The following is a 19235-nucleotide window of genomic DNA, read 5'->3' on the forward strand; positions in this document are numbered from 1 at the left end:
CACCATGAGACTTTGAAGCTTTACATGAGTCTTGGAATTGAGATTGGAAAGATTCACCGTATCATCAGGTTTGAAGAGAGTCCTTGGATGAAAAAGTACATCGATTTGAATACAGAGTTGAGAGCTAAGGGTGACAACGACTTTGAGAAAGACTTTTTCAAGCTTATGAACAACTCTGTATATGGCAAGACGATGGAGAATATTCGGAAACGGGTTGATGTAAAACTTGTCAACTCAGAAGAGAAGGCAAAGAAGTTGGTAAATAAGGTCAACTTCAAACACTGCACCATCTTCTCCGAGAATCTCTGTGCGATTGAGATGAGAAAGACGCAACTTCTCTTCAACAAACCTCTCTATCTCGGAATGTGCATCCTCGATCTCAGCAAGACTCTGATGTATGACTTTCATTACAACTACATCAAATCCAAGTACGGAGACAGAGCAAAGCTTCTTTTCACCGACACTGACAGTCTCTGCTATGAGATTCAGACTGAGGATTTTTACAAAGACATAATTGATGATGTGGATTGTCTGTTTGACACAAGCAACATTCCGAAAGAGCATTCTTCTGGGATACTAACTGGGGTGAACAAGAAAGTCATTGGAAAGTTCAAGGATGAGGCGGGTGGAAAAATCATTGAGGAGTTTGTCGGTCTGAGGGCGAAGCTGTACAGCTACAAGATGTTTGATGGGGGAGATGAGAAGAAGAAGTGCAAGGGAGTAAAGACGGGAGTGGTGGAGAGTACCATCAGCTTTGATGACTGTAAGAGATGTCTGTTTGGTGGTGGAAAACAGTATCGGAAGATGAACACGCTTCGTAGTCGAAAGCATGAGATTTCTATGGAGGAGATCAACAAAGTCGCTCTGTCCGCCGATGATGACAAGCGAGTCATTCTTTCAAACAGAGTGGACACACACGCAATCGGTTGGCTTGAATAATTTGAATTTGAAAATGCGAAAAGATGATTTTGTATTAAATTATCGTGACAGTATGATAATTTAATGATTTTGTTCCAGAACCCGCCTTATCCCTACTACTCAGTTACTTATTTTAAGCCTTTACTATGTACGGGGAAGGTGGAAGGAATGCCTGACCTGATAATATAAGATATTTCAAGTTCTGATTTTAAAATATCTGACAAAGACACAAATTGTCTGCAATTTAGAAAGTTTCATCATACCTTCTTAGTACTGTTGTCATCTTAACCAAATTATGCATGTAGTAATAATAAAAGAGGAGAAATTGATATTTCTAAGCTAGTGAGCAAAGAAACACGTTTATACCGAGGGAAAAGTTCGCAAAGTGAAAAAAAACCTGAAGGTTGCGATTGCGGGAAGAGTCATGCTGCTTCTTTGAAAGAAGGTGAGACTCTAACCAAAGCGATAATTTTGGTAATTAGATAAGGAAGTATCACGAACTCCTGCAATGACATATCGTCACCCATTCCTTGGTGTCGTTTATTGAGAGATTGGGTTCGAAATAGCCATTACAGAGTGAACGTAAACACCAAAACAGCCAACTTAAAAAAAAAAAAAATCAATCAGCCAATATTATTTCGTTGCTGGCTATACCATATACAGCAGAAGAAGTGGGGAAGAGTAAACGTTTTGGTCGTTTTTGGTAGAGAGAGGAAAAGAGGCTACTTGGGTGATTTGTTTTCGCTGTTTTTGTTGTGTATGATCGACATTCGACAGTCATTAACTGCAAAATTAAGGCACGAAGGCGATTATTTAGCCTGCTTGTCAGATGATCCAAGGGCGCTCTCGGGATTATTACAGATATTTGAGCAAGCAGATTCAGACCGTCTGAGGTTTAGGCTAATATCCACTCATAATTTACGAAATATTTGTCAATTCTGTGGGTTTCTTTATATTTATAGCAACAAAATCTGAATGTTGTGCTGAGAAATGCTTAGAAGCCACGAATCTTGCAGAGATGTGCATGATTCGTATGAATCTTCAGGGCGATAACTCGCTGCAAAAAAGGCAAATCATACTTAATCGGCTATATGGATGCATGCCAAACCAATTGAAAGGTACAGTACACCTTATGTTGTACCAATGTTGTACCTTATGTTGTACTTAGTTGTACCAACAAGTTTCTTCTTGTAGATTGTCTAAATCATATATCAGACTAAATTAAATAAAACGTATTTGTAACCATCCCCTTATAACGTAATTCCTCATGTTTGTTTCCCAATGACCTTCAAAGCATCCCTTAATGTCTTAGTGGACAAAGGGAAGCCTCGATCGAGTACAAATCGTTAAGGTATGTACGTTGTACTGCTCATAAGGAAATGAAGTTTGAAAAGTGGTACATTTCAATGAATAGTTTATCTTAATAATTTATAATTAATGATTTGCGACAATCTACTGGCACTATGGGGTTGGGATTACAGTGATCATGAAAAAAATTTCCTTAATGGTTGGACACACTCATGAAGCTGTTGACCAGGGCTGGGTTGTTCAAAGCTGTGTTGAGATAACCCAGGGTTAGTGTGAAATTTGATTTCAGATCTGAAAGCTCTGAAAGAAAATTCAGCTTAATTCCATTTGTCTACAATTTGATGATTGAATGTCCTAAAAAGAACTAGGAAAATTATCCCAAAATGGCTTTTGATTAGAGAAATTTAGAAACCTGGATTAAAATTTATTCCTGGGTTAGAGCTAATCGGCCTTTGAACAACTGGGCCCTGTAGATGTTTAACAAGTGAGAATCAGAGTTTCATTTTCATTGAATTAAGTTGAGAGGAACTCTCTTTGAGAATAGTTACATTGCGCAACCATCTCATTAATGCTGTTGAATACTTAGTCAAAGTTTCACTGCTGGGATGATACTATTGCCAGCTTCAAAATTCTAACTTTACACATATGTTGTTGTTAATTGATAGTCATATTAAATTGTGTCTTACAGGCTTTCTGAATAATTCTGGTAAAGAAGGACACAAGAACCTTTAAAGGTACTGTTAGGAGGAATGCAATCAGTGAACTTCTAGCTTGGAAAATCACTGTTATGAATTTATCCTTTAAAATTTGACCACCTGCCATTTGACATTGATACCATATATATGTAAGCTGGTGTCATTCAATTAACAAACAAAATGAAAAGAAAATATCTGCAGAAGGGTAGATTTGTATAATTATTGAGATGGTCATGTAGTTATATTTTAAGCCTTCAATTGATTGATGTTTAGGTATCCTCTCCTGACAATATGGATGGATACAATATCTTAAAATGTTTTCTCTTGTTAATTGGTAGAGCTTCTGACCTCCTTTGGGAGTCATTACACCCCAACTCCAAAGGCTGTAGAGGTTGAGCATGTTTTTGCTGTGAAGGAGTGGATGTCTCCCTTTTCAACTGTGCTCCACAACATCTCAAATCGTCATGCTTTTAAATTTACAAAAGCTCCTTCAGGAAAAGTTGTTATGCAGTACAAGAACTGGGGGAGTGACAAAAGGGAAAACTGGAAACCAGTAAACCCTGATCCAGAACAGTGGTTAACTGTAGTGAAAGTAAGTGGAAATATCTGCTGTGCAACGGAGAATGAAGAATTTAAACAAAAAATATCAACAATACTTTCCATTAATAATTATACTCTGTTCATACACTGAAGATATTACCTGTTTTGCTCAGTTGGAGTGTGATGATCTTACATTTTAATTCTTAGCATTATACAAGACCAATGATAATAATATTAATAACAATGACAAGCACTATTTGAAAAATCGTAAACTGATCTCGTTTTTTTAGGTAGTATTTAGTGTCCCCAGTTAGTGGTTGTATAACTGCTATTTTAGATTTGACACATAAATAAAGGTTGTTGTTGTTGTTGTTGTTGTTGTTGTTACAGCTTGATGGTATTACTGCAAGTTACTAATTAGAAGCTTATTTATAGTTGAGGTCATTTCATTCTCTACTGTCTGATTCATGTCCTTCAAATATGAAATTTCTTAGAATAAGTGTTTTTGCTACAGTTTTTTTTAAGCCTGCTTTTCATTATTTATGTCAGGCTGATGCAGAAATAAATGTAGATGTCCCCCCAGATTATGTTGCTTCAGATACAGGGAAGCTTGAGCTTCAATGGCTCAGATCAGAAATTGAAAAGTATTTCAGATCAAGATTGTTTCTGTAACAACATAAAGAGGATTGGGCATCAATACTTGTGAACCCCGAAGATACCAGATGGCATCCAACAGAAAGGACAGTTACTTGGCCATTGAAAGAAATCATTACAAACAAGGAAAGAGTTAAAGGAAGACAAAAACAAGTGGAGGCTGCTGGGAATAGTCTGGGTTTTCTGGGGCAAAAACCTGAAGGTGTCCCTGAGGATGTGGATACATGCATGATATGGTCAGAACTCAAGTTGCTCCTCTGAGAGGTGATTTATGCTCAAAATTAAGACATACAATGTATGCTCAACTCAAGCTTCCTACTTATGCAAACTTAGCTATTTTGGCTAAAGTGTATGTACGTGCCCACCAAACCTTTCCATTGTGTGTTTTATTCATGTAGTGTCAGCCACAGCTGAATTTTCCTTTACTTGTGACCACACACACACTTGCCTATCAAAAGGCTTTCACATAATTGTCCTTTGAATTAAATAAAGTTGTGTAGATGACTTGACACAATTTATAATTCGTTTACAATTGCAGATGTACAGTGGAGCTTATAGAAGGCAGACGGCTGTGGTCACCGAGGTAGATAACTTTGAAGGAGTACTGCCTGAGGTAGCATAATTTGTTGCAGTTAATCTTGACGGAAACTACAAACCTCCCCTGATCTGGTAAACTGAAATTTCCATAGATCTACAAATGTCGAACAATTTGCATGGTAAAATGCAAGATCCTTGGTAATATTTGATCTCAGACATGTGCATGGAGATTTCCATAGATCTTCCAGAAACGTGGTTGGTTTCGTGATAAACCTTAAAATGAATTGTTTTCACTAAATCCTTTATTTCCTTCATCTTTTTCTCTTCTTTTTCTTCTTTTTCCTCTTTTTTGTCTAAATGCAACAACCTACTGCACCTTCTTATATAGTTCCTTACAATCTTTCTAGAAGATTATCAGATTTACAACACGACTATTTTTAGTAACATTACATCATAGAATTTTCCAGAATTTATGGTAAACAACTCGAGTTTCTATAAATAGACGTCACGTACTCATGTCGACACCACTAGAACTTTCTCAAAGGACTAATCAAGAATGTTCTGGAAATCATAGGATAATCGATAAACGTGCCAAATAACATGTCTTCTGTCCATCCTTCCCTTCCTCAATGGGCCATAGGTTCATCGACTGTAGAACTCTGCATCCTTATCCATCATCTGTCAGTCATCTGTTTTGCACTCCAGAGGACATAACTTTGATATGGGCCTTTCAAAGATCTTCTGACCAATTCTAACTTTGGCAACTCTCATTTGTCCATCTTTTCCGGGAATCGTCTCAGCTATTCTGCCCAAAGGCCATTGTCCTCGTGGCGTATCCGGAGATATTACCAGTACTATATCACCAACTTTTAAGTCTTTGCCGTGTTTGAACCACTTTTTCCTGGCATTCAACTTCGGCAACCATTCTCGCATCCATCGATTCCAAAAGTGGTGAATTAGTTCTTGAATGCGTCTCCATCTTTTACGAAGATTGAAATCTGTCTCGTCCACGGATTCTGGAGCGAACTTTCCACTGATCTGTAAAGGTGGTTATTAGCTCCTCGTCTGTTACATCAGCATTTCCTAATATACCATATATTGCTTTCTTAGCTATCTTGATCATCATCTCATGTACGCCCCCCCAAAGTGAGGGGCTAGAGGAGGGTTACTCCTCTATTAGCAGTTGAACTTGCAATCTTGTCTTTGTCTAGTTTCTCTATTAGCTCTCGCAGTTCTAGATCAGCTCCCACGAAATTGTTTCCATTATCAGAGATCATTTCTTCTGGCAGTCCTCGCCGACTTGCCATTCGACAAAACGCATTCAAAAACGAATCAGTGTCGAGACCATATGCAATCTCTAGATGTAAAGCTCTCGAAGTTAAACATGTGAACAGGCAAAGGTATCGTTTGGCCCTACGCTTTCCTCTTCCTTGGATCATCATAAATGGGCCTCCAAAATCCACTGCTGTGCGAGAGAAAGCACGAGGTGGCATCTTCAACCTGATCTTTGGCAGAGGTGCCATAACCTGCTGAGCTGCCTTTGCCTTTCTTCTTCGACACTCATAACATTCTCCTTTGCATTCTCTAATTTCTTCTCGACGTTGCATTAGCCAGAAACGCGACGAAAGCATTGCCAACGTTTGGTGTGTCCCTGATGGGTGATTTCCTTGTTGATGATACCACCTTACTATCAGTTTTGTTACCCACTCTTTTCTTGGCAATATTATGGGATACTTGACATCGTATGGTAAGTATTCGGCATTCTCTAATCGACCATCGGATCTCACTACGCCGTCTTCGTCCAGTCTTGGCTTTAATGTAAGCAATTTACTGCTCATGGGAAGTGGTTTTCCAGAGGATAGCGCTGAACACTCTTCTTTAAACAACCTCTGTGCGGCTTTTATGATTCTGATCTCAGCATCTTGGATTTCCTCGACAGTCAGCTCACCCCTTGTTCGTCTACCATTTGGAAGTAAGCAGTTTTTCAAGAAGCGGTAAATCCTCGCTTGGATTCTGGTTAGTCGCAACCAACTCGAAAAACGTTTTGGCTCTAAGCGCGATTCACCGTCTCCTTCGATTGTTACCATCATTCTGTCTCTTCCATCGCTGGGGTCTAGCTGGCACTTGTTGCTCTTCCTGACCTCCGTATCAGATGCCCTGACAGTTGTGAGCTTGTTTATCGGCCATTCTGATGGTTTCTCCTTCAGGTAACTTGGTCCTTCCCACCATGAATTCTTCTCAGCAAGTTCTGGGACTGTCAGCCCTCTCGTAACAAAATCTGCCGGAATCTCATTGGTTGGTACGTATCTCCATTGGTTAGGATTACTTGATGATTGGATCTCTGATTCGGTCTGCTACAAATGACTTGAAAACTCTACTTGGTCGGTGTATCCACCACAGCACGTTCATACTGTCTGACCAATACGTGGTTATGCTTGGATCAATGTCTAGTGCCCTTGCTATCAACACACTCAATCTCAAACCCAACACCGTGCCCATCAACTCCAGTCGTACTATACTCATGGCTGTCAGAGGTGCGACCTTTGATTTAGAAGCGACCATTCGTACAGCAACCATCCCGCTTTTGTACTCGCTTCTTATGTACACCACTGCTCCATACACCATTGTTGAAGCATCAGCAAATGAATGTAAACTTGTTGAAATCAGTCCACCAAAGTTAGGTTGTAGGCATCGGGGAACTTGTACGTACTGTGGAGAATTGAGCTCTTGGAACCATTGTCTTGCCTCCTTTGCTTGTTCCTCTTTCATTGGTTCATCCCAGTCTATCCCAGTGATCCACATTTCTTGGAGAATGATTTTGGCACGAACAATGTATGGTGCCAGAAAACCTTAAGGATCAAAGAGTGTTGCGATACTCTTGAGAAAACTACGCTTTGTAAGTTGTAATTCCTTCCCCGGTGGGTGTGCCTTGTAGGTAAACAAGTCTTCCTCAGGAACCCAAAGTATCCTAAGCGTCTTTAGCGATGCTAGATGGCCCTGGTCTTAAGTTACCTCAGAAGCCCTGTCGTCGACTGGTATATCCTCCAGCACCTTCGGTGAATTCGATAGCCATTTTCTCGCGTGCATTCCGGCTCTTCCCCACAGCTCCGATAACTGCTTATATAGCTCTATTCCTTTTTGATCATCTGAAGTAGAGTCCATGCTATTGTCCATGTATGTTGACTTCAAAATCGTTTCTGCTGCCATTGGAAATTCTTCTTTATGCTTCTGTGCATGCTCTTGAGTGACAAACTGAGCTTGGAATGGTGACGAATTCACTCCAAAAACTACTCTATTAAACTCATACACGTCCGGCGTCCTGGTCTGATCCAACGATCTCCACAAGAATCTATGAAAGGGTCTGTCTTCTGGTGCTAGGCTTATTCGAAAGTACATTTCTGCAATGTCACACACCAATGCTACGGGGTTCTTGCAAAATCGTAGTAAAACACTGAAAAGTTCACGTTGCAACTTGGGTCCTTGGTGTATGACGTCGTTCAGAGAAATCCCGTCACTCAGTGCACACATCAAACACGATTCTTGTTTTTGTTGTTTCTTTATCTGGCCTTATGACAGCGAAGTGGGGCAAATACCATGATTCGCTGGGTTTTTTCTCCGTCTCTAAAACCTTTCTTATATACCCCTTGGCTTCGTACTGATTAATTAGGTCTGAATAGCACTTTCCAATTTCTGGATATCTACATAAACGTTTCTCTGTGTTCTGCAACCGTCTTAGCGCTGTTTTGTAGTTGTCTGGCATGAAGGGCTTTTCTTCCTTCCAGGGTACTCCAACCTCGTATCATCCATCCTCAAACTTTATTGTCTTCTTAAGTGCTTCAAGTGCGACTTTGTCTTCTGGCTTTAGTGTCTTGGTCTTCACCTGTAATCCGCCATCTTCTATCTCCCAGAACTTTAGAATAGCGTTACCCAACTCAACACTTGAGTCCTCGTACACGGAGTGAGTACATATGAAGTTTGTCCGGTAATTCTGTTCCAGACACAGACTGGGGTGCCCGATACATGTCCACCCTAAAGGTGTCAGTCTTGCCACTGGCTTGCCTGGTCTACCTCTTACATCTTTGATGGAATAGTGTAGGTCTGCATAATCGATACCGATCAGGATATCAACAATCGGACGTGGCCTCAGATAAGGGAAGTTTATATCCTTAAGGTGGTTCCAGTTCTTGGCATACCTGGCCCAATTAACCACTTTCATGTTGCCTGTGACTCTGTTTGCTGTAAACGCAGTAATCCTCATGCTTATTCTACCATCTAAGCTCTCTATCTCACACTCTACTGGCATCGTCTCGAAAGTATCTTCCTGGCCATTAAGAAAGTTGACCGTCACTTTACGACTCTCGCCCTGTAGTCCTAACTCAGCAGGGACATCGCTATTTACATATGTCTTGCTACTGGCATCGTCCAGCAGTGCATTTACGACTAGCTTCCGCCCTCCACTCTTTAGTATCACGGGTACTGTTCTCAACACAATGTATTCCTCCTTGACGTTTTCTTTCGCATGTACCGTGGTCGTGAGTGATCTCTCGGATCTCTGCTGCCTCCCCTCTGTGGTTGGTCCTTGTGCACCTTGCTTTGCCTCTTGGTTGTCATTGGCCTTTTGACCACTGGTACTCTTCTCCTTATCCGACTCTCTCCTTTTAGCCTCATGCAACAATCTGTTATGTGTATCTACACATCCATTCAGGCCACAGATTCTTGACCTTGTACATGACTGACCGACGTGGTTGGCTCCTAAACATCTGTAACATAAGCTGTGTTGCTTTGCCGTTTCCCATCTTTCAGGTACGGTCATCTCCTTAAATTTATTACACAGCCAAACTGGATGCCCTTCTCCGCAGACTTTGCATGCTCGATTTCTGTCTCTTTGTTGACACCTAGGGCTGCTTTGTTGTCTTGGCTGGCCAAAGTATGTCTGATCTTTCCGCTGCATGCCAGATGAGCTTCTTGATACTCCACGTAGTGTTTCAGTTGCTATGGTCCGGAACTCCGCCTCTTGTATCACCCACTCTTGTAAAGTTTCTACACATTCTGTTTTGTTTCTTTCATACACCCATCTATGGTACTGTGCCAACATCTGCTCTGTCATTTTCTTCTGCAGCTTAGCGTATAGTGACCCATTACCCAATTCCTCATATCGCCTTCCTTCAGGTTGACGACTGTGATATCCAGAATGTCTGCAAATCTCTCGATATCTTTTGGGTGTCCCGGCCTTACTGGTTAAAAGTTATCAAGTTCTTCAAGATGCATCGCAATCTGCCTTCTTCTCCCACCGTATTTCCTCTTTAGGCTGCTCTTTGCTGCTTCGTAAGCGGACGCTGAGTGACCCAGGTTTTCTATTGCCCTGAGCGCTTCTCCTGACAAATATTGCCTAAGCTGGAGTAGCTTATATTCTGGAGTAGCTGGTGCCTTGTCAATGCATGCCTCGAAGGCTGCTTTCCAATTCTCGTAGTTGGTTTTGTCTCCATTGAACACAGGGATCTTTACTCTTTTTAGCTGTTTCCAAAGGTCTTGACCAATTTCCATTGCTGGTGACACTTTTCCCTTCGCGGTCTCCGCCTTTTCTTGACCCTTTGATCTTTAACCCGCCTTGGTTCTCTATCTTCTTCCTTGGCTTTTGTTCGCCTTCCTCAAAATCACTTTAGTCCACCACACCGACATAGTCCTCTTCCAGCCCAAGCTCCTCAATCTCTTTTTCCATCTTGACTTGTATTCTTTTAACTTCTTCTTTAACATTGACGAGTTGGTCTCTTTTTTTGCCGTGATCGAGCTTCAAGTTCTCCCACTTTCTTAGCATATTCTTCTTCTTCTTTTCTCTTTTCTGACTGTATAGCTTCTTCTTTCAATATGCTTGCTTCCACTTGCTTCGCTTTCTTCTTTACTTTGACCATTTCCTCTTGAGCTTGTCTAACCTTTTGTGAAGTATCCGACGCGATACTTGATAATTCGTCTTTTCTGGAGTCCAGTTACTCTTGTGTCCTATTCTGAGCATCCGTGAACTCTTCTGCGATTCTCTCTATTTCTTGACTTAACTTTCTTACATTTGTGGTATCTTGTCTTTTCTCGTACGCTGTGGATAAGGCCTCTAAATCCCCCATTACTTTGTCTAGTTGCTTGTCCAGCTTTTCTCGTGCCTCCCTTATTTGAATGCGACTGGGTAAGTCTTCTTCCAGTAATTGTAGAAGTTCATGTCTTGCTCTCGTGAAAGCCACTGTGCTCCTTTACTTCGATTGCTTTTGCTTCTCTATTTTCTTCGTTAGACCTTCCTCGACTTGAGGGCTCTCGTTATCATCTTTGTCCTCGCTGTAGAATGCTCCCTTTCTCTTGCTCCTTTTTTTACCCATCGATGCGACTTGAGTTTTTGCTCGCCTTCTTCTTGGAACCTCGCTCTACTACCCACCTGGTTTCTTGATAAACCTTAAAATGAATTGTTTTTACTAACTCCTTTATTTCCTTTATCTTTTTCTCTTTTTCTTCTTTTTCCTCTTTTTCGTCTAAACGCAACAACCTACTGCACCTTCTTATATAGTTCCTTACAATCTTTCTAGAAGATTATACAGATCTACAACACGACTATTTTTAGTAACATTACATCATAGAATTTTCCAGAATTTACGGCAAACAACTCGAGTTTCTATGAATAGACGTCACGTACTCATGTCGACACCACTAGAACTTTCCCAAAGGGACTAATTAAGAATGTTCTGGAAATCATAGGATGATCGATAAACGTGCCAAATAACACGTCTTCTGTCCAGTGGTAAAATTTCCGTAGATCTTCCAGTAGAATGTTAAAATATAACATTGTCAATTATTATCGATTCACACTTGTGAATGGAAATTTCAGTCCATAGATCTTCCAGTAGAATGGTAAAATAGTTATAAGATTTTCAGTTATAATCAATTCACACTTGTGTATGGAAATTTCCATAGATTCTCCATCTACATGGTAAAATGTAAGATCTTCAGTCATAGCTGATCCACACAATGTGCATGCAGGTAATTACCTTCAAGGCCTTTTCATTAACACGGCAAAATGTAAAGAATGTGTTTGTTGTAGTCAATCCAGAAGTGCATGGAAATTTCCATAGATCTTCCCTCAACATGGTAAAATTTAAGATGTTCAGGTATAATCGATCCACATAATTTGCATGGAAATTTCCATGGATATTCCAGCAACATTGCACAAATGAAAGAATTTTCAGTCATGATCAATCCAGACAATTGTGCATGGAAATTTCCAAAGAATTGCTTAAGTGACATGGTATAATGTAACATGATTTTTCAATTCCTTTTGGATTATCATCTCTATGGTAATGTAAAAAAGATCCTCAGAAAAATCGCTGTCAGATATGCCATATCCTACTTGGTATATCCAAAACAGGTATGTATAAATTTCAATAAATAGTTCTCAAAAGAAATTCTTTCTCTGTTGTAAAAGTTGTTGAAATCAATTCAACTGTGGAGTGGTTTTTATAGACTATTAAACTTTTTTTCTTCAATATAATTGAGTGTCCTGGTCAGAAAGATACATCGTAGAGTACATCTTACCCAACACTGAAGTGGCAAAGAAGCGTCTCTTTGGTTGTAGTTTTTACCAACTTTTCTTTACTTCAGAAAATCTGCACTTAAAAAATTATGTGTTGTCAATTTCTTACCTCAAAATCCTCTGCTTCCTCCGCCATGATTCTCACGCGCACGAGGGAATTCCCCGTTCCAGGTTTCTCTCATAGACTCATTCCAAGCCCCTGTAGCTCGAAGAAAATTTTATTTCTGTCTGCACATTAAAAAGAAGTCTTAAAGCTTGTGAACAGAGGAAACAACACCAGTACACCCAACAGAATGTTAAACTAGTGACATTTTATTGTTCTATTCTTACACGAAAACCAGAACTCATGTATATTATATGTTCATTTCTGACGACCGGAAATGGAAAACTATAATGCAACGCCTTTACTCTATCCGGTGTATAAGGGCCAAGTCGCACTAGAGGACAATTTCAGATTTGTCCAGGAGAAATCTGACTTGAAATCGGCCAGTGACAAAAAATTTGTCCGGAAAGCTACAGTCGCACTTGAGAACAAAATCTGTGAACAAAACATCACACCATGCTGTGAGCGTCAGGCAATTTCCCGCGAAGCAGCCTTTACCCGCTGTTTCAATCCACAAACCGCGACACGAGGGATCTCAAAATGTTTCCACAAAGAATTCTAGCAATAATATTTTTCTTCTATTTTCTGGTTCTTCATCAGCAAGCAAATATCAATATCAATTTAATGATATGTTGTCTGTTATTAATGCAGAATTTACGTGCACAAAACATTCTAGTGACACGATGTATTCGCTGACAACGAAATCGTTATCGAAGACAAGCACCATACTATTGGACTCTTCCTCGTCCAGTCGAATCGTGGTTCGAGATCCATTATACTGATCGAACAATACCTGGGGACTACTTTCGAAGGCTCTTACGAATGAACAGAGAAAGCTTTGATTTGTTGCTCAACGTAATTCGTAACCGGCTAACGAGACAGAATACAGTTCTGCGAAATTGCCTCACTCCTGAAAATGTCCTTGCTTGTGGTTTGCTTCGCCTTGCACACGGAAATTCATACAAAACAATAGGACCTGCGCTAAACGTCGGCAGAACTACAGCAATAGAGGCTTATCAAGACGTGGTTGAGGCTCTTTATGACTTAAGGAATGAGTAAATCGAATTCCCAACAACAGTGGCCGAGACAATGAGGTGTAGAGAGACATTTACAGACAAATCACGACTTCCAAACATTGTTGGGGCCATAGATGGCACTCATATCAAAATAGTTGCTCCTAGAGACGGTGCTGTTGATTATTTTAGTCGAAATCAGCAACATGATTTCATTATTCAGGCCGTTGCTGACGGTAAAGGATTATTTCTTGACTTTGCAGCGGGTTATCCGGGAAGTATCCACGACGCTAGGGTATATCGAAACAGCTCGCTTTATCTAAGAGCAAGCAACGGAGATATACTCAAGGAACCCGTTGAAAGAATCGGCATCACAGATATTCAGCCTTACCTGGTAGGAGACATTGCATACCCCATTTCCCCCTGGCTTATGAAGCCTTATCCTGAAACGACGCATGACCCTGGCGAGATAACATTTAACAAGGAACTGTCGTCTGCACGAGTAACCATCGAGTGCACTTTTGGCTGCCTCAAAAGTCGTTGGCAAATTCTACAAAAGCGGTTGGATAGCAGAATAACTTTTTCTGTGAAGATTGCCATTGCTTGTGCAGTGCTGCATAACTTTTGCATTAAATTTGGGGACGAATGAGAGGATGATTTTTACGATGACGATGATGACCGCGGAAACGAACAGAACAATGACTTCATGCAGGACGGGGAAGATATGAGAGAGTTGCTAAAAAACAGTCTATGATTCTTCAAATCCCTTTTTAAAGAGAAGTGTGTGATAAAGATAATTTTTGCATTTACAACAAGAAATCAGTTCAAGCAGTACATTCGTTTCCATAATTTCGTTTGATCGATTCGCAACATAAACAATAACGTCTTTTGATAATGGTCGATAATGATTGTCTCCCAATAGTCCAAAACAGTCTTGAATTAAAGTTCAGTTGTCTTTCTCATTCTGTTGGCCAAGGATTTTCACAATGGAGCCCATAAATTGGTTCATCATGGCTAGCTGCTGCGTCTGTGATTGTTGCAAAGAATCCATAAATGCTGTAACTTTCTCCCCCTGCTGCCTCATATTCTTTAGAGCCATCTTGAACTATTCGTCGCTGTCATTATCAGGAGCTTTGTGTTTCGAAGCTCGTTTCCCTTTCTTTGATGCTCTTTTCTTTTCAGCTGGAGTTTGTAGCACTTTGGGGCTAGATGAAGTACTGTTCTCGCCAGTAGTATCACTTGATTCAGCTACAACTTGGGGGGCACTTTCGCCGCTGATCCCCGCTTCGGCTACATTATTGAAGGTTACTAGGTCGCGGCATCCAAGGATCTTATCGACCTCATCGTAGTAGATGGATTTCCTAAGGTTTCCTCCTGTTTGGTTTTTGTTCCAATCTTTTGCATTCTTGTATCTTTCTATAGTGTACTTCATTTTCCGAATACATTTGTCGGCCATCTTGTTGGACTGTAGCGCTTTCGAAATCTTCTCAGCGATCCAGGCCCACGTTTTCCTGCACTCTCTGCTTTCCAACTGATCGTGTTTTTCAGCCCATAGTTGGACTAACAGTTTTTCCTTATCTTTAGTCCATCGCTCCTGGGCCTTCTTGTTCTCGGAAGATGTAGGGCGCAAAGAAGTTTGGGATGATTCCGGCATTGAGTCGTCTTCGACGAACGGAAAGGATTCTGACAACGAGCCAGAACTTGCGGTTGAAGGAGATGGACTTGCAGTTCCTCGATCATTAAAATTGTAAGTGCTAGGCAACGGATATATCCATCCTGGTGGATATTGAGGATATTGTTGCCCCATTTCATACGGAAAGTATTGGTTGCCCGTGCCTGGATTCATGCTGTTGCGAAATGAGGACGTGACCAATTTTGCCGCGAAGTCTATAGCATAGAGACTCTGCTACATATCACCTGTCAAATCATTTCCGAATTAAAACACCCTCGCTATTGTTTTCCAAAATTTGTCTCAATTTGGCCTGCTCCAGAGGTAGTCGACGGCATCTTTGAAGTTTGTCCGCCCGCGACCAAATTTTGTCCTTTGTTGAACAAACCGGTCGCACTTGGTTTTTCATTGTGATGACAGATTTTTGACATAAATAAACAGTTTTGTCCTCTAGTGCGACTTGGCCCTAACTCTTCGTTCAGTTTGTTGTGTTTATTGTAAGATTTTAGGCCGTTAACCAATGGCTTAATTTCGTTCAGTCTGTGTTTATTGTACGATTTTAGGCCGTTAACTAACGGCTTAATTGCATTCAGTCTGTAATTTTTATTGTACTATTTTAGGCCGTTAACTAACTGCTTAATTTCATTCAGTCTGTTATCTTTATTGGGAGATTTTAGCGACTATACAGTGAGATGTGCCAAGCACTCGAAGAGAAAGACAACAAAATTGTTCAACTGGAACAGAAAAATGATGAGCTCTTGAAATATGTTGCTTGTTTGGAAAAAAGCCCACTGAATAAAGGCAAGGACATTGCTGATGTTACGAAGAAGTCAAGAACACTGAAAACATTTCTCTCTAGAGCCAACACTGCCTTGTGGTTTTCAAAATCTTTTGGTCTGTACATACATGAGATAGTAGTAAAAGAACAGAAAACTAGAGAGGCACACATCCTAATGGGAAATGGAGAAAATGGTAAAACAAAGGGAGGAATTGATTCTTTGGCTGACACTGAGAAGGCAAATATTGAGCAGGTGCTTTTCTTACTCGATAAATTTTGCGTAGGTGATGTATTTTATCACGAACAGACTATGATTGTTGATGGACTTCCAAAATCATACCTGGTCAAACAACAGAGAGATAAGCTAAATGACATTTGTCAAATCAGCCCAACACCAGGAAATGCTGAGGGTGCACAAATGTCATTTACTGATTTCTTGAAAGAACGAGTTGCAGACATGATGAGCAGAGAAGAAGGAAAAAACTGGACAGACAAACCAATTCAAGTTAAAATTTCAGGAGATGGAGCTCACAAGGAACTCTTCATTCATTTTGCTTTCATTTTCACTACTACATGCTGGGGATGATGTAATGTCTGCTGGTGGTAGTCACACTGTGGCCATTGTTAAGGGATCTGAATGCTATCAAACTTTGCAAGAATCATTTGCAACAGTATTTAATGAATTAATGGCTGTTTGTAATTGTATTAATTCATTTAACTACAAATAATTCTTCATTTCATCTTGAATTCTTCCTTGGTGGCGATTACAAGTTTCTCTTGTTACTGCTTGGTATGAAAAGTGCCACATCTATTTATGCATGCTTGTGGTGCAAAATAGCAAAAACCAACAGATGGAATATGGAATTTGACCTGGAGCACTACAATAAATCTCCACTTCAGAGAACACTACAGGAAGTCATTACATTGGGCAGGAAGAAAGAAAATACAGACAAATACTCATGTGAACATGAACCACTTTTAAAAATAGAACTAGACCTTGTAGTTTTGGATGAACTACACTTTTAGGTATCATGGATGTTCTAATCAACAACTTAGTGAGAAAAACGGCTCAATGGGACAAAAAGGAACATTTCAACAAGAGAAAAGCTAACCAAAATAACACCCATTTGAACAATCTGCAAACAAACATTAGATCCTGTGGCATTTCATTTCAAATATGGGAAAAGACAAATGCAGATGGTAAAGGGTCAGGAATGTACGATTTTACAAGTCTACTTGGAGCTGATAAAAAGAAACTTCTTGCTGAGTTACCAGACAAATTGTCAAATTGTATTCACCCTGAAACAAGTCAAACAGTTATAAAAATATGTAAAGACTTTCATGAACTTTATAAAATAATCACAAACAAAAACCCCTCTACCCCAACATACCTCACTTGTTTTGATAAAGCCAAAGCATCGATCAATTTATCTACATCTGTACGAGACAAGTTGCTTGGTTATAAAAAGGCAGATGTTACTCCATATATGCATGCACTTGTCTATCATGTTCCACTTTTCATGAAAAAGTACAAATCAGTCAAACCATTTACTGGTCAAGGGGTAGAAAAAAACAATGACATGGCCAGAAATGTTGTTCTCCACAAGTCAAACAAGAGAAATCCTGCTGCTGATATCCTACGATTGGAATTTCGACAATGGCAGCTGAGCGAGAGGGAACGTTCCAAACGGAAATATACCAAGAAACATGATGCTTACTGGGAGACAGAAATCAAAGAGAAACGCAGAAAAGAGAGTGAAAAATAATTCAACTCATTTACAAAATAATATACTATCATGATAAAAATAACCAAAAAGGGAAATCAATTTCTACTACATCTCCAGTATCATCAACAGACATATGTACTCATTCAGCAGACTTGTAAATACAGATATTGTATAAAAATTGAGAAAATCAGATGTGCATTTCAAACATTTCTCAGGACAGGCTACGTGCTCCTTTGCAAAATGAAAGGCTCAATTTCTCGGGCCTGTACCGAGGGAGAGGAACAATTGACTTTCCTGCCATGGTATGAATTTTTGGACTCCAAGATATTACAGTCTTACTTTGACAGGAAAGTCAATTTCTACCCCATCACCTAACTCGTCAACAATCATGTCCCACTGGTTTGAGAAGTGGCATCTTGAAAAGTCTTCCTTTTCTAGAAGGATGTGCCCACTATCATTACTTTTCTGCCCTTTATTTTTAAAAAGAAAACTAAAATGTCTATGTTTAAAAGAAATGACAGTGAGATGTGAGCTTTTAGACTTGAGATGCTCTAAAATTCCACAGTGTAGAGCTTCAGTGGCATCCTGAATTTCGTCGCGTGAAATCCTTGGGTTGAAAAATGACCTTAAGAAAACAAAAAGTAAAATTCTTTAATACACCTATCCATGCATTAAATCGTGAAATAGCCATCTGACAAATTAATACAGGTTGACTGTTAAATACGGTAGTAAACGAATTTCCAAGATCTTCGTTTCTAATTCTCCTTACCCGTCAAAATAGGTTTTTACCTCAAAGCATAGTTAGTAGAGTGGACCCTCTACTAACTATGCTCAAAGCATGCGAGTTCAAATTTTGTTCTGGCTCCAGTGAGTTCTCAAGACTGGAGTAACCTTTCCATTTGATCAAATACTCGTTCTAAATAACAATAAGGGAGGCCACGGGAAGATTAAGACAAAAACTATGATTGCACGCAGTGTGACGAACAAATGCCGTATCGAAACAATCACTTACCTTTCCCTTTTTAACTCTCTTTGAAAACACTCTTTCAATTTCAAAGAATCTGCCAGATGAAGCCTTCCTTTTCTTACTTTTGAAGTAAAAATCGGCTGTGCTAAGCCTATCGAGCGCTTTGTAAAAGGTAATTTGCGACATCTTTTCATAACAAGACTTCAGCAGAATGCACAGGCGCAGTAAGGTGAACGCAGCTCATATTGCGTCCGCGACATCAGCCTCTGACTGAACTCGATTTCTAGCCATGAAGCCGTTATCTGATCGGCCGACCTGAACTGTGGCCCCGCTACTTCAATATCGAGGAGGAACAATTCTGAACTCTCGAAATCGATCTTCAATTTTTAATTGTTTTGTTTTTAAGCCCTCAGGATATACAATTAAGAGCACAATGAAGCAGTTAGTATTAATTGAAGTATTGTCAGGCAAAATAAAGCTTGAAGCCGTAATAAGGACCTCAACAATTGGCTTTTTGAGATGTAGTCTAACAATTCTAAATTGTTTAAGCTTGCCTCTTCCAAAGGTTTGCAAATTGCCTGGTCCTGGTACTCCGAATTCTTCTTGAAGACCTCACCACCTGTCTTGTGTAGTTGAGCACCAAATCCCCATAATTTGCTAAAAAACGATCGAGCGCGTACGTCTCTTCCACGAATATTCTAGGCGGAAAACATATCTAAACGGATTCTTGTAATTCAGATTAGAATGCTCGATATTTTC

General features: G+C 40.0%; 3 long non-coding RNA genes, 1 other non-coding gene and 2 pseudogenes across 4 annotated transcripts in view; 2 read left to right on the forward strand and 4 right to left on the reverse strand.

The window, feature by feature from the left end:
- Window positions 1-19235, reverse strand: part of LOC148716280 (uncharacterized) — a 279731-nt gene that overhangs the window by 210448 nt on the left and 50048 nt on the right. The window lies entirely within an intron of this gene.
- LOC148716302 (uncharacterized) lies at window positions 2843-4330 on the forward strand. The gene is made up of 3 exons (XR_015995065.1): window positions 2843-2960; window positions 3260-3513; window positions 4011-4330. It is a non-coding gene; the product is annotated as an uncharacterized LOC148716302 (long non-coding RNA).
- LOC111345566 (uncharacterized) lies at window positions 5807-8153 on the reverse strand. The gene is made up of 2 exons (XR_015995535.1): window positions 7064-8153; window positions 5807-6930 (listed from the first exon to the last, which is right to left on the reverse strand). It is a non-coding gene; the product is annotated as an uncharacterized LOC111345566 (transcript).
- On the reverse strand, window positions 14225-15181 carry LOC148716303 (uncharacterized; annotated as a pseudogene).
- Window positions 15697-16808, forward strand: LOC148716304 (uncharacterized; annotated as a pseudogene).
- On the reverse strand, window positions 17984-18680 carry LOC148716305 (uncharacterized). Its single transcript, XR_015995067.1, has 2 exons — window positions 18522-18680; window positions 17984-18134 (listed from the first exon to the last, which is right to left on the reverse strand). It is a non-coding gene; the product is annotated as an uncharacterized LOC148716305 (long non-coding RNA).

This window comes from Stylophora pistillata, chromosome 14 (assembly GCF_964205215.1).
Source record: "Stylophora pistillata chromosome 14, jaStyPist1.2, whole genome shotgun sequence".
NCBI classification, from domain to species: Eukaryota; Metazoa; Cnidaria; class Anthozoa; order Scleractinia; family Pocilloporidae; genus Stylophora; species Stylophora pistillata.